Source organism: Tachyglossus aculeatus, chromosome 10 (assembly GCF_015852505.1).
Source record: "Tachyglossus aculeatus isolate mTacAcu1 chromosome 10, mTacAcu1.pri, whole genome shotgun sequence".
In the NCBI taxonomy this organism is placed as follows: Eukaryota; Metazoa; Chordata; class Mammalia; order Monotremata; family Tachyglossidae; genus Tachyglossus; species Tachyglossus aculeatus.
The window spans coordinates 52,704,570-52,719,974 of record NC_052075.1 but is presented as its reverse complement, the minus strand read 5'-3'; the positions used below and the strand labels follow the sequence as shown (position 1 = coordinate 52,719,974).

The 15,405-nt window shown below is 46.6% G+C and overlaps 1 protein-coding gene across 1 annotated transcript in view; it reads right to left on the bottom strand.

The window, feature by feature from the left end:
* The window catches only part of ACVR1B (activin A receptor type 1B), a 30,581-nt gene extending 19,766 nt beyond the window's left edge, over nucleotides 1–10,815 (bottom strand). The window contains exon 1 of the mRNA XM_038752728.1: nucleotides 10,717–10,815. The gene's annotated coding sequence lies outside the window, so the exon portion shown is untranslated. The remainder of the gene's footprint in view (nucleotides 1–10,716) is intronic.
* Nucleotides 10,816–15,405: the final 4,590 nt, after the last annotated feature.

Here is a 15,405-nt window from a genome sequence, read left to right as displayed (position 1 = left end):
ACCCCGGCGCTCAGAACAGTGCCTGACACATAGTGGCTCTTAAATACAATTATTATCATTTCACTCCCATTTTACAGGCGAGGAACCGGGCACAGAAGCCAAGTGACTTGCCTGTGCTCATCCAGCTGAGCTGGAATTAGAACCCAGGTCTCCTGACTCCTGGTCCTGAGTTCTTTTTACTAGGCCACTCTGCAGAGAAGCAGCATGGCTAGTGGACAGAGTACGGGCTCCGCTACTTGTCTGCTCTGTGACCTCGGGCAAGTCACTTCAATCGATCAATCAATCAATCAATCGTATTTATTGAGCGCTTACTATGTGCAGAGCACTGTACTAAGCGCTTGGGAAGTACAAATTGGCAACACATAGAGACACTCCCTACCCAACAGTGGGCTAACAGTCTAAAAGGGGGAGACAGAGAACAGAACCAAACATACCAACAAAATAAAATAGGATAGAAATGTACAAGTAAAATAAATAAATAAATAAATAGAGTAATAAATATGTACAACCATATATACATATATACAGGTGCTATGGGGAAGGGAAGGAGGTAAGATGGGGGGATGGAGAGGGGGACGAGGGGGAGAGGAAGGGGCTCAGTCTGGGAAGGCCTCCTGGAGGAGGTGAGCTCTCAGCAGGGCCTTGAAGGGAGGAAGAGAGCTAGCTTGGCGGAGGGGCCCAGAGGTGCCCCTTCGCTTCACTTCACTTCACTTCTCTGGGCCTCAGTTACCTCACTTGTAAACTGGGGATTGAGACTTGGGAGTCTTATGTGTGAGCCCACTGTTGGGTAGGGACTCTCTCTATATGTTGCCAATTTGTACTTCCCAAGCGCTTAGTACAGTGCTCTGCACACAGTAAGCGCTCAATAAATACGACGGATTGATTGATTGATTATGTGGGACAGGGACTGTGCCCAACTTGATTACCTTGTATCTATCCCAGCGCTTTGTACAGTGCCTGGCATTCATTCATTCAATCGTATTTACTGAGCGCTTACTGTGTGTATAGCACTGTACTAAACGCTTGGGAGAGTATACTGTACTAAACGCTTGGGAGAGTATACTATAACAACATATTCCTGCCCAAAACGAGCTCACAGTCTAGAGGGGGAGACAGACATTAATATAAATGAATACATAAATTACAGATATATATATATGTTGCCAACTTGTACTTCCCAAGCGCTTAGTACAGTGCTCTGCACACAGTAAGTGCTCAATAAATATGATTGAATGAATGAATGAATGAATATGTATGTGTTGTGAAGAAGGGAGAGAGGATGAATGAAGGAGCAAGTAAGAGTTGTGCAGAACGGAGTGGGAGAAGAGGAGAGAAGGGCTTAGTCAGGGAAGGCTTCTTGGAGGAGCACAGAGTAAGTGCTTAACAAATACCGCGATTATTATTATTATTGTTACACCCCATTAGTGAGAAGCAGCGTGGCTTAGTGGAAAGAGCCTGGGCTTGGGAGTCAGAGGTCATAGATTCTAATCCCGGCTCAGACACTTGTCAGCTGGGTGACTTTGGGCAAGTCACTTCACTTCTCTGGGCCTCAGTTCCCTCATCTGGAAAATGGGGATTAAGACTGTTAGCCCCACGTGGGACAACCTGATAAGCTCATACCTACCTCAGTGCTTAGAACAGTGATTGGCACATAGAAAGCGCTTAACAAATACCATTATTATAACTATTATTATTACATGGCATTTAACTGTACGTTTTAAAAGACGGGAGGGCATTTAGAACCAGGATACCTTGGCTGGGGCTTCGGTCCTGGGGCCAGGTAACGATAATAATAGTGATGGCATTTATTGAGCGCTTACTATGTGCAAAGCACTGTTCTAAGCGCTGGGGAGGTTACAAGGTGATGAGGCTGTCCCACGGGGGGGTTCACAGTCTTAATCACCATTTTACAAATGAGGGAACTGAGGCGCGGAGAAGTGAAGTGACTTGCCCAAAGTCACACAGCTGACAACTGGCGGAGTCGGGATTTGAACCCATGACCTCTGACTCCAAAGCCCGGGCTCTTTTCACTGAGCCACGCTGCTTGGGCTGGAAACTCTTCCCTTGTCTGCATTTTGGCTAAAGGTCCTTTGGCCTCACATGAGAGCCTCAACAGAGAGTGGGCACTCACTACACTGACCAGCATGGCACTCTCCCCCCCCCCCCCCCCGCCACCACCGGCGGCACCTGCCGGGCGCCAGACAGGCCCGGGCACCACCCCCGCGGAGGGCCTAGCGGCGCTCCGGACATCAGGCCGGGCCCTTCGGGTAGCCTCGCCGCGGCCCTGGGCTTCTGTTTTTCCAGAACTGACGTTTCACTCGGGTCCTTTTGCAACCGGGATCGCTGGTGCATCCGACCCTGGCAAGGGCCTGGGGTCGGGGGGAGGGCGGGGAAGAAAGGGAAAAGAAAAACCGGGCTGTCTGGCCAAGTTTAGACGCCTCCAAGAACGCTTGACGGGTGCTTAGTCTGATTGCCCGACGAACAGAAAGGGGGCCCAACACACACAAACACACACACATTCTTTCCTGGAAAGTTAGAGGATGTGAACAATACCCCCTTCAAAACAGGTCAGATTAAAGAAGAAGAAAATGACCTCTCTAGGGAAGGCCGGGGCGGAAACCCCTGAGCACAACAGAACCTCCCTCTCTCCACCCCCTGGATGCCAATTTCCGGAGTATCAGTCACCAAGCGTGTACCTTGGCCCAGGTGACCTTTAACCCTGTCTTCCTGGATCCACTCTTCCTGACGTTTACTTTTTCCAGAATGCACGCGCTCCAGTCCCCCCCGCACCCCATTCCGCACCAACCCCGAGGGAAGAAAATGTCCTTTTCCACAGGGGATTGGTTTCCTCCCCACCGATACATTCACTCATTCAATCGTACCTACTGAGTGTTTACTGGGTACAGAACACTGTACTAAACACTCGGGAGAGGACAATATAACAACAAACGGATGCATTCCTGGCCCACAACGAGCTAATACCGGGCAGGACCTGTTCACCCACCTTCCAGACGGCCTGGCAGACCTCACAGAAGGCAGGGTTACACAATGCCACAGAGAAGGGGGAAAGAAAAACATATACACACACACACCCCCTCCCCCCAAAACCATGAGGTGCTTAGCTAAAGCATGAGCTAAGGGAACAAAGAACTGACATTCAATCTCAGCTCCACGGAACAAATCCATACCAGGGCCAGAGAACCTGCCATAAGGGATCACGCTTCCTTTCCCTTAGGGGAGGGTGAGTGGGGGGGCTCGCTGTGGGCAGGGAATGTCACTGTTTATTGATGTATTGTGCTTTCCCAAGCGCTTAGTACAGTACTCTGCCCATAGTAAGCGCTTAATAAATACGACTGAATGAATGAATACGGGGAGGGGGGCTGTGCTGGAGAGGCACATCTCCCTCTCCCCTCCATGGGGAGGATTGAAAGCGCCTCCCCCTTGACTGTAAACTCCTTTTCATCCATTCAATCGGATCTACCGAGCGCTTACTGTTTGCACAGCACTGGACTAAGCGCTCGGGAAGTACAATTTGGGACAATCCCTGCCCACACCTCCTTGAGGGCGGGGGTAATGCCCACCCACCCACCCTGCTGTATCCTGCTCTCCCAAGCGCTTAGCACACAGGAAGGGCTCAACAAACATCACTGATGGGGCTGTTGACTCTTCAAAGCGGCAAAATTCCCGGGTCCCTGGTCCCCCCCATCTCCAAGGCATCAGGTCAGTAACCATTTCCCCGGAACGGCCAAAAAAAACACCTTCATCTGCTTCCGACGTGGGGGCAGCATGGACGTCCCTTCTCCCCCAAAATTCGCTCAATGTTTTGGCTTTCGGGGGCAAAAAGGAACCCAGGGGTGCTCTTTCGGGGGAGGAGGGGTCCTGGAATGGGGGACCCCCCCAAAAGGAGGGGCTTTTTGCAGCCTCGAAGATGGGGAGGGGGGCGGGAAGGAGATGGGGGAGGGCACCCCGCCAACCTAACCAGAATGAGGCAGGCGAGCTGGGGGAGGGGCCCAGGACCCCTCATTCATTCAATCGTATTCATTGAGCGCTGTGTGCAGAGCACTGTACTAAGCGCCAACCTGGGGGTGGGAGGGGTCTCTGTCTCACCCCCACGTTATTCAGCACTTAGTGCTCAGCGCTTGTCATTCATTCAATCGTATTTATTGAGCACTTACTGGGTGCAGAGCACTGGACTAAGCGCTTGGAGGTAACCTAGAGAGACGGTCCCTACCCCACAACGGGCTCACAGCGCTTGGCACATAGTAAGGGCTTAACAAATACCCTTATTATTATCATTGTTATTATTACGACAGAGAGGCGACCCCCACCCCCCACCCCTGATGACCCTCTATTTATTTTGTTACTGATGTGCATATAGCCATAATTCTATTTGTTCTGATGGTTTTGACACCTGTCTTCATGTTTTGTTTTGTTGCCTGTCTCCCCCTTCTAGACCGTGAGCCCGTTGTCGGGTAGGGACTGTCCCTCTAGGTTGACGACTAGGCACAGTGAGCGCTCAATAAATATGACTCAATGAATATTATTCTCTAATGTTATTACAGAAGCAGCGTGGCTCAGTGGAAAAAGCCCAGGCTTTGGAGTCAGGGGTCATGGGTTCAAATTCCGGCTCCACCAACTCTCAGCTGTGTGGCTCTGGACCAGTCACCACTTCTCTGGGCCTCAGTTCCCTCATCTGTCAAATGGGGATTAAAGCTGCGAGCCCCCCGTGGAACAACCTGATCACCTTGTAACCTCCCCAGCGCTCAGAACAGTGCTTTGCACATAGTAAGCGCTTAACAAATACCATCGTTATTATTATTATTCGTTCATTCGATCGTATTTATTGAGTGCTTACTGTGTGCAGAGCACTGGACTAAGCGCTTGGGAAGTACAAGTCGGCAACAGATAGAGATGGTCCCTACCCAACAACGGGCTCACAGTCTAGAAGGGGGAGACAGACAACGAAACAAAACATGTAGACAGGTGTCAAAACCGCCAGAACAAATAGAATTAAAGCTCTATGCACATCATTAACAAAATAAATAGAATGGGAAATATGGACAAGTAAAAGAGAGTAATAAATCTGTACAGGTATAATACAAGTACTGTGGGGAGGGGAAGGAGGTAGGGCAGAGGGGGGATGGGGAGGAGGAGAGCTTTAATTCTATTTGTTCGGACGATTTTGACACCCATCTACACACTTTGTTTTGTTGTCCGTCTCCCCCTTCTAGACTGGGAGCCCGTTGTTGGGTAAGGACCGTCTCTCTAGGTTGCCGACTTGGACTTCCCAAGCGCTTAGTCCAGTGCTATGCACCCAGTCAGCGCTCAATAAATACGACTGAATGAATGAACATAGCTATAATTCTATTTGTCCTGACGATTTTGACACCTGTCCATATGTTTTGTTTTGTTCTCCATCTCCCCCTTCTAGACTGGGAGCCCGTTGTTGGGTAGGGACCGTCTCCATAGGTTGCCGACTTGGACTTCCTAAGCGCTTAGTCCAGTGCTCTGCACCCAGTCAGCGCTCAATAAATACGACTGAATGAATGTGCATATAGCTATAATCCTATTTGTCCTGACGATTTTGACACCCGTCTACTTGTTTTGTTGTCCGTCTCCGCCTTCTAGCCTGTGGGCCTGTCGTTGGGTAGGGACCATCTCTCTAGGTTGCCGACTTGGACTTCCTGGGCGCTTAGTACAGTGCTGTGTACACAGTCAGCGCTCAATAAATACGACTGACCGAATGAATATAGCTATAATTCTGTTCGTCCTGTGATTTTGACACCTGTCCATATGTTTTGTTGTCTGTCTCCCCCTTCTAGACTGGGAGCCCGCTGCTGGGTGGGGACCGTCTCTCTAGGTTGTCAACTTGGACTTCCCAGGAGCTTAGTCCAGTGTTCTGCACCCCGTTAGCGCTCAATAAATATGACTGAATGAATTATTATAGCTACAATTCTATTTGTCCTGACGGTTTTGACCCCGTCTACTTGTTTTGTTGTCCGTCTCCCCCTTCTAACCTGTGGGCCCGTTGCTGGGGAGGGACTGTCTCTCTAGGTTGCCGATTTGGACTTCCCAAGCGCTTAGTCCAGTGCTCTGCACCCAATCAGCGCTCCATCAATACGATTGAATGAACGAATGAATGCATGAGGAAAAAGGGGGCTCAGTCGGTGGCAGAGAGGGGACTCCCCAACCCCTGACGACCCCAAAGGGGCCTCAGGGGTCACGACCCCGCAGCCAGGCCTTCATTCATTCATTCAATTCAATCGTATTTATTGAGTGCTTACTGTGTGCAGAGCACTGTACTAAGCGCTTGGGAAGTACAAGTTGGCAACATATAGAGACGGTCCCTACCCAACAGCGGGCTCACAATCTAAAAGGGGGAGACAGACAACGAAACAAAACACATTAACAAAATAAAATAGAATAAATATGTACAAACAAAATAAAAAATAGAGTAACAAATATGAGCAAACATATATACATACATATATACATACATACATATATACGTATGTGCATACATATATATATATATATATATATATATACAGGTGCTGTGTGGAGGTGAAGGAGGTAAGGCAGGGGGATGGGGAGGGGAATTCATTCATTCATTCATTTGTATTTATTGAGCGCTTACTGTGTGCAGAGCACTGTACCAAGCGCCTGGGAAGTACAAGTTTGCAACAAATAGAGACGGTCCCTACCCAACAGTGGGCTCACAGTCTAGAAGGATGGGGAGGCCTTGAGGGAAAGGTGGGGGTGGCAAACTTGTACTTCCCAGGCGCTTGGTACAGTGCTCTGCACACAGTAAGTGCTCAATAAATAGGACTGAATGAATGAATCCCCCTCCCCATCCCCTTGCCTTACCTCCTTCACCTCCCCACAGCACCTGTATATATATATATATATATATATATATATATATATGTTTGTACATATTTATTACTCTATTTATTTTACTTGTACATATTTATTCTATTTTATTTTGTTAATATGTTTTGTTTCGTTGTCCGTCTCCCCCTTCTAGACTGTACGCCCACTGTTGGGTAGGGACCGTCTCTAGATGTTGCCAACTTGGGCTTCCCCAGCGCTCTGCACACAGTAAGTGCTCAATAAATACGACTGAATTGAATTGAACTGGTGAGGGTGGTGAGGGGGTGGTTTTTATTGGGGGGGAGGGGTCCTCCGGCCAGCCATGTTGGGATAAATTTATTTATTTATTTTACTTGTACATATTGATTCTATTTATTTTATTTTGTTAATATGTTTTGTTGTCTGTCTCCCCCTTCTAGACTGTGAGCCCGCTGTTGGGTAGGGACCGTCTCTCTAGGTTGCCTACTTGGACTTCCCAAGCGCTTAGGACAGTGCTCTGCACACAGTAAGCACTCAATAAATATGACTGAATTGAATTGAATTGGTGAGGGTGGTGAGGGGGTGGGTTTTTTTTTGGGGGGGGGTCTCCGGCCTGCCGTGTTGGGATAAATTTATTAATTTTACTTGTACGTATTGATTCTATTTATTTTATTTTGTTAATATGTTTTGTCTTGTTGTCTGTCTCCCCCTTCTAGACTGTGAGCCCGCTGTTGGGTAGGGACCGTCTCTAGATGTTGCCAACTTGGACTTCCCAAGCGCTTAGTCCAGTGCTCTGCACACAGTAAGCACTCAATAAATACGATCGATTGATTGAGCGTCTCTAGATGTTGCCAACTTGGACTTCCCAAGCGCTTAGTCCAGTGCTCTGCACACAGTAAGCGCTCAATCCCGGCTCCGCCAATTGTCAGCTGTGTGACTTTGGGCAAGTCACAATTTCTCTGTGCCTGTCAGATCATCTGTAAAACGGGGATTACGACTGTAAGCCCCCGTGGGACAACCTGATCACCTTGTAACCTCCCCAGCGCTTAGAACAGCGCTTTCCACATATTAAGCGCTTAATAAATGCCACTATTATTATTATCAATACGATTGAATGGGATCAGGCTGTCCCACGTGGGGCTCACAGCCTTAATCCCCATTTTACAGATGAGGTAACTGAGGCTCAGTGAAGTGACTTGCCCAAGGTCACACAGCAGACATGTGGTGGAGTCGGGATTTGAACCCATGACCTCTGACTCCAAGGCCCGGGCTCTTTCCACTGGGCCACGCTGTTTACTTGTTTTGACGTGTATATCTGTATATATGTTCGTACAAATTTATTACTCTATTTGTGCATACTTATTCTATTTAGTTAATACGTTTTGTTTCGTTGTCTGTCTCCCCATTCTAGACTGTGAGCCCGCTGCTGGGTAGGGACCGTCTCTATATGTTGCCGACTTGTACTTCCCAAGCGCTTAGTACAGTGCTCTGCACACAGTAAGCACTCAATAAATACAACTGATTGATTGAGCGTCTCTAGATGTTGCCAACTTGGACTTCCCAAGCACTTAGAACAGTGTCCTGCACACGGTAAGCGCTCAATAAATACGACTGATTGACTGATTGACTGTCTCTAGATGTTGCCATCTTGGACTTCCCAAGCGCTTAGTCCAGTGCTCTGCACACAGTAAGCGCTCAATAAATACGACTGATTGATTGATTGACTGACCGTCTCTAGATGTTGCCAACTTGGACTTCCCAAGCGCTCAGAACAGCACCCTGCACACGGTAAGCGCTCAATAAATACGATTGAATGAATGGCTGTCAATACGATTGAACGAATGAATCAATCAATACGATTGAGTGAATCAATACGAGTGAATGGATGAATCAATACGATTGAATGAATGAATGAATGAATCCTCCTCATCACCAATCGTATTTATTGAGCGCTTACTGTGTGCAGAGCACTGTACTAAGCGCTTGGGAGGTACAGGTTGGCAACATATAGAGACGGTCCCTACCCAACAGTGGGCTCACAGTCTAAAAGAATAAATAAGAATGAATCAATACGATTGAATGAATCAATACGATTGAATGAACGGCGCTCAATAAATACGATTGAATGAATGCCAACCTGATCACCTTGTAATCTCCCCAGCGCTTAGAACAGTGCTTGGCACCTAGTAAGCGCTTAATAAATGCCATTAATAATAATAATAATAACTGAGTGAATGGATGAATCCATACGATTGAATGAATGAATACGACTGAATGACTGAATGAATGAATGACAACCTGATCACCTTGTAATCTCCCCAGCGCTTAGAACAGTGCTTGGCACCTAGTAAGCGCTTAATAAATGCCATTAATAATAATAATAACTGAGTGAATGGATGAATCAATACGATTGAGTGACTGAATGAATACGATTGAATGACTGAATGAATGAAATGAATGAATGACAACCTGATCACCTTGTAATCTCCCCAGCGCTTACAACAGTGCTTGGCACCTAGTAAGAGCTTAATAAATGCCATTAATAATAATAATAATAATAATAACTGAGTGAATGGATGAATCCATACGATTGAATGAATGAATACGATTGAATGACTGAATGAATGACAACCTGATCACCTTGTAATCTCCCCAGCGCTTAGAACAGTGCTTGGCACCTAGTAAGCGCTTAATAAATGCCATTAATAATAACAATAATAATAATAATAATAATAACTGAGTGAATGGATGAATCAATACGATTGAATGAATGAATACGACTGAATGAAATGAATGAATGACAACCTGATCACCTTGCAATCTCCCCAGCGCTTAGAACAGTGCTTGGCACCTAGTAAGCGCTTAATAAATGCCATTAATAATAATAATGATAATAATAATAACTGAGTGAATGGATGAATCAATACGATTGAATGAATGAATGAATACGACTGAATGACTGAATGAATGAAATGAATGAATGACAACCTGATCACCTTGTAATCTCCCCAGCGTTTAGAACAGGGCTTGGCACCTAGTAAGCGCTTAATAAATGCCATTAATAATAATAATGATAATAATAATAACTGAGTGAATGGATAAATCAATACGATTGAATGAATGAATACGATTGAATGACTGAATGAATGACAACCTGATCACCTTGTAATCTCCCCAGCGCTTAGAACAGTGCTTGGCACCTAGTAAGCGCTTAATAAATGCCATTAATAATAATGATAATAATAATAATAACTGAGTGAATGGATGAATCAATACGATTGAATGAATGAATGAATACGATTGAATGACTGAATGAATGACAACCTGATCACCTTGTAATCTCCCCAGCGCTTAGAACAGTGCTTGGAACCTAGTAAGCGCTTAATAAATGCCATTAATAATAATGATAATAATAATAATAATAACTGAGTGAATGGATGAATCAATACGATTGAATGAATGAATGAATACGACTGAATGAAATGAATGAATGACAACCTGATCACCTTGCAATCTCCCCAGCGCTTAGAACAGTGCTTGGCACCTAGTAAGCGCTTAATAAATGCCATTAATAATAATGATAATAATAATAACTGAGTGAATGGATGAATCAATACGAATGAATGAATGAATACGACTGAATGAATGAATGAATGAAATGAATGAATGACAACCTGATCATCTTGCAATCTCCCCAGCGCTTAGAACAGTGCTTGGCACCTAGTAAGCGCTTAATAAATGCCATTAATAATAATAATAATAACTGAGTGAATGGATGAATCAATACGATTGAATGAATGAATGAATACGATTGAATGACTGAATGACTGACTGACTGAAGGGGGAGGGGCGGCAGGGACTCACCTTGGGTGCCCCGAGGCCCGGGCCCGCCGCCGCCGCCGCCGCCGCCCGCCAGGAGCAGGAAGAGGAGCAGCGGCAGGAATACCAGGAATGACGGCGATGGGAAGGACGACGAGGAGGAAGAAGGAGCCAAGGAAGAAGATGAGGAGGAGGCCGACTCCGCCATAGTAACCGCCGCCGCCGCCGCCGCCTCAGCCGAAGCAGCGCACGGCGCGCGCTCCCCCGCCGCCCTCCCTCAGCGCATGCGCGGCGCGGCGCGCGCCCCCCTCCCGCCGCCCTCCCTCGGCGCATGCGCGGCCCCACCTCGGCGCATGCGCGCCCCCCCTCGGAGAAGCGGCCGCCAGGAGGCGCGCGCGCCCCCCGGCCCGGCCCTCAGGGGACGCGCCTGCGCACCCGCGCCCCCCTTAAAGGGAAGCGGCCTTAAAGGGGAGGGCCGACTTTAATCAATCAATCAATCAATCAATCAATCAATCGTATTTATTGAGCGCTTACAGTGTGCAGAGCACTGGACTGAGCGCTGGGGAAGTCCAAGTTGGCAACATATAGACACAGTCCCTACCCAACAGTGGGCTCACAGTCTAAAAGGGGGAGACAGTCAATCAATCAATCAATCGTATTTATTGAGCGCTTACTGTGTGCAGAGCACTGGACTAAGCGCTGGGGAAGTCCAAGTTGGCAACATAGAGAGACAGTCCCTACCCAACAGTGGGCTCACAGTCTAAAAGGGGGAGACAGTCAATCAATCAATCAATCGTATTTATTGAGCACTTACTGTGTGCTGAGCACTGGACTAAGCGCTTGGGAAGTACAAGTTGGCAACATAGACAGTCCCTACCCAACAGTGGGCTCACAGTCTAAAAGGGGGAGACAATCAATCAATCAATCAATCGTATTTATTGAGCGCTTACTGTGTGCAGAGCACTGGACTGAGCGCTTGGGAAGTACAAGTTGGCAACATAGACGGTCCCTACCCAACAGTGGGCTCACAGTCTAAAAGGGGGAGACAATCAATCAATCAATCAATCGTATTTATTGAGCACTTACTGTGCGCTGAGCACTGGACTAAGCGCTTGGGAAGTCCAAGTTGGCAACCTAGAGAGACGGTCCCTACCCAACAGTGGGCTCACAGTCTAAAAGGGGGAGACAGAGAACAAAACCAAACGTACTAACAAAATAAAATAAGTAGAATAGATAGGTACAAGTAAAATAAATAAATAAATAAATAGAGTAATAAATATGTACAAACATATATACAGGTGCTGTGGGGAAGGGAAGAAGGTAAGATGGGGTGGGCGCTCCCGACTTCATTCGTTCGTAGTTGTTGATCAAGGTTGTCCCCGCCTGCATCGTTCATTCATTCAATCGTATTTATTGAGCGCCTACTGTGTGCAGAGCACTGGATTAAGTGCTTGGGAAGTACAAGTTGGCAACATAGAGAGACGGTCCCTACCCAACAGTGGGCTCACAGTCTAGAATCAATCAATCAATCAATCGTATTTATTGAGCGCTTACTGTGTGCAGAGCACTGTACTAAGCGCTTGGGAAGTACAAGTTGGCAACGTATAGAGACAGTCCCTACCCAACAGTGGGCTCACAGTCTAGAATCAATCTATCAACCAATTAATCGTATTTATTGAGCGCTTACTGTGTGCAGAGCACTGTACTAAGCGCTTGGGAAGTACAAGTTGACAACATAGAGAGACGGTCCCTACCCGACAGTGGGCTCACAGTCTAGAAGCATCATCATCATAATAATATGATGGCATTTGTTAAGCGTTTACTATGTGCCGAGCACTGTTCTAAGCGCTGGGGTGGTAACAAGGTGATCAGGTTGTCCCCCCCTGCATAATAATAATAATAATAATAATAATAGCATTTATTAAGTGCTTACTATGTGCCAAGCACTGTTCTAAGTGCTGGGGTGGTAACAAGGTGATCAGGTTGTCCCCGCCTGCGTAATAATAATAATAATAATAATAATGGTTGTCCCTGCCTGAATAATAATAATAATAATAATAATGGCATTTGTTAAGTGCTACTGTGTGCCGAGCACTGTTCTAAGCACTGGGGTGGTAACAAAGTGATCAGGTTGTCCCTGCCTGCATCATCTTCATCATCATCATCATCATCATCATAATGATGGCATTTGTTAAGCGCTTACTATGTGCCGAGCACTGTTCTAAGCGCTGGGAGGGATACGAGGTGATCAGGTTGTCCCACGTGGGGCTCACAGGCTTCATCCCCATTTGACAGATGAGGGAACTGAGGCTCAGAGAAGTGAAGTGACTTACCCAAGGTCACGTAGCTGACAAGTGGCGGAGCCGGGATTAGAACCCCTGACCTCTGACTCCCAAGCCCGGGCTCTTTCCACTGAACCACGCTGCCTCATAATAATAATAATGGCATTTGTTAAGTGCTTACTATGTGCTGAGCACTGTTCTAAGCGCTGGGGGGATACAAGGTAATCAGGTTGTCCCACATGGGGCTCACAGTCTTCATCCCTATTGTACAGATGAAGGAACTGAGGCCCAGAGAAGGGAAGTGACTTGCCCAGGGGCACCCAGCAGACAAGGGGCAGAGTCTAGATTAGAACCCACGACCTCTGACTCTGAAGCCCGGCCTCTTTCCACTGAGCCACCCTGCTTCTCTAATATGAGCCCATTGTTGGGTAGGGACTGTCTCTATATGTTGCCTATTTGTACTTCCCAAGCGTTCAGTGGAAAGAGCCCGGGCTTTGGAATCAGAGGTTATGGGTTCAAATCCTGACTCCATCAATTGTCAGCTGTGTACTTTGGGCAAGTCACTTCACTTCTCTGGGCCTCAGTTACCTCATCTGTAAAATGGGGATGAAGACTGTGAGCCCCCGTGGGACAACCTGATCACCTTGTAACCTCCCCAGCGCTTAGAACACTGCTTTGCACATAGTAAGCGCTTAATCAATGCCACTATTATTATTACTATTAAGCTCACAATAATAAAAAAATAATAATCAATCAATCAATCAATCAATCGTATTTATTGAGCGCTTACTGTGTGCAGAGCACTGTACTAAGCGCTTGGGAAGTACAAACTGGCAAGATATAGAGACAGTCCCTACCCAATAGTGGGCTCACAGTGTAGAAGGGGGAGACAGATAACAAAACCAAACATACTAACAAAATAAAATAAATAGAATAGATACAAGTAAAATAAATAAATAAATAGAGTAATAAATATGTACAAGCATATATACATATATACAGGTGCTGTGGGGAAGGGAAGGTGGTAATATGGTGGGGATGGAGGGGAGGACGAGGGGGAGAGGAAGGAAGGAAGGAAGGGGCTCAGATGATAAATGCCATCATTATTATTATTTATTAGGACAGTGCTCTGCACACAGTAAGCGCTCAATAAATACGATTGAATGAATGAATGAATGGAAACGAGGAACACGGTGGGGCAGTGGGGCGGGGAACCAATCGACCAATCAGTGGCGTTGGTGGAGTGTTTGTTGGGGGTGAAATGCACTGTGCTAAACGCTCAGGAAAGGGCATTACATCAGAGGCGGTGGACGTGTTCCCTTCCCATAACGAGAAAAAGAATAATAATATCAATAATAATAATATGATTCATTCATTCATTCGTATTTATTGAGCGCTTACTGTGCGCAGAGCACTGTACTAAGCGCTCGGAAAGTAGAATTCAGCAACAGAGACAATCCCTACCCAACAACGGGCTCGCAGTCTAGAAGGGGGGAGACACAACAAAACAAAACGAACAAGTACAACACATCAATAGCATCAATATAAATAAATAGGATTATAGATATAAACACATCATTAATAAAGTAAATAGAATAATAAATATGTGCATATATACACAAGTGCTGTAGGATACAGAAGTGCTGCGGGAAGAAGAAAATGATAAAAATAAAAATTTTGTGAGGCACTTACTATGTGACAGGCAGTGAACTACGCACTGGGACAGACCCAAGATAATCAGATTGGGCACAATCCCTGCCCCACGTGGGGCTCAGAGTCTCCATGCCCATTGTGCAGATGAGGCAACTGAGGCAGAGGGAAGTGTAATGACTTGTCCAAGGTCCTACAGCAGACAAGTGGCAGAGCCGGGATAAGAATCCAGGTCCTTCTGACTCCCAGGACTGTGCTCTACGCATTAAGCCCCACTGTGCTAGTCTGGGCAAACTGTGTGTGTGTGTGTGTGTAAGATGTGTTATCTTGAGATCTTACAGAAAGCATGATCAATTAATAATAATAATAATAATGGCATTTTTTAAGCACTTACTATGTGCAAAGCACTGTTCTAAGCGCTGGGGAGGTTACAAGGTGATCAGGTTGTCCCACGGGGGGCTCACAGTCTTAATCCCCATTTTACAGATGAGGGAACGGAGGCCCAGAGAAGTTAAGTGACTTGCCCAAGGTCACACAGCTGACAAGTGGCGGAGCCGGGATTTGAACCTATGACCTCTGACTCCAAAACCCGTGCTCTTTCCACTGAGCCACACTGCTTCCCGTGTCAATCAGTGGTATTTATTTAGAGAAGCAGTGTGGCTCGGTGGAAAGAGCCCGGGCTTTGGAGTCCGTGGTCATGGGTTCAAATCCCGGCTCCACCAATTGTTAAGCTGTGTGACTTTGGGCAAATCACTTCACTTCTCTGCGCCTCAATTACCTCATCTGTAAAATGGGAATTAAG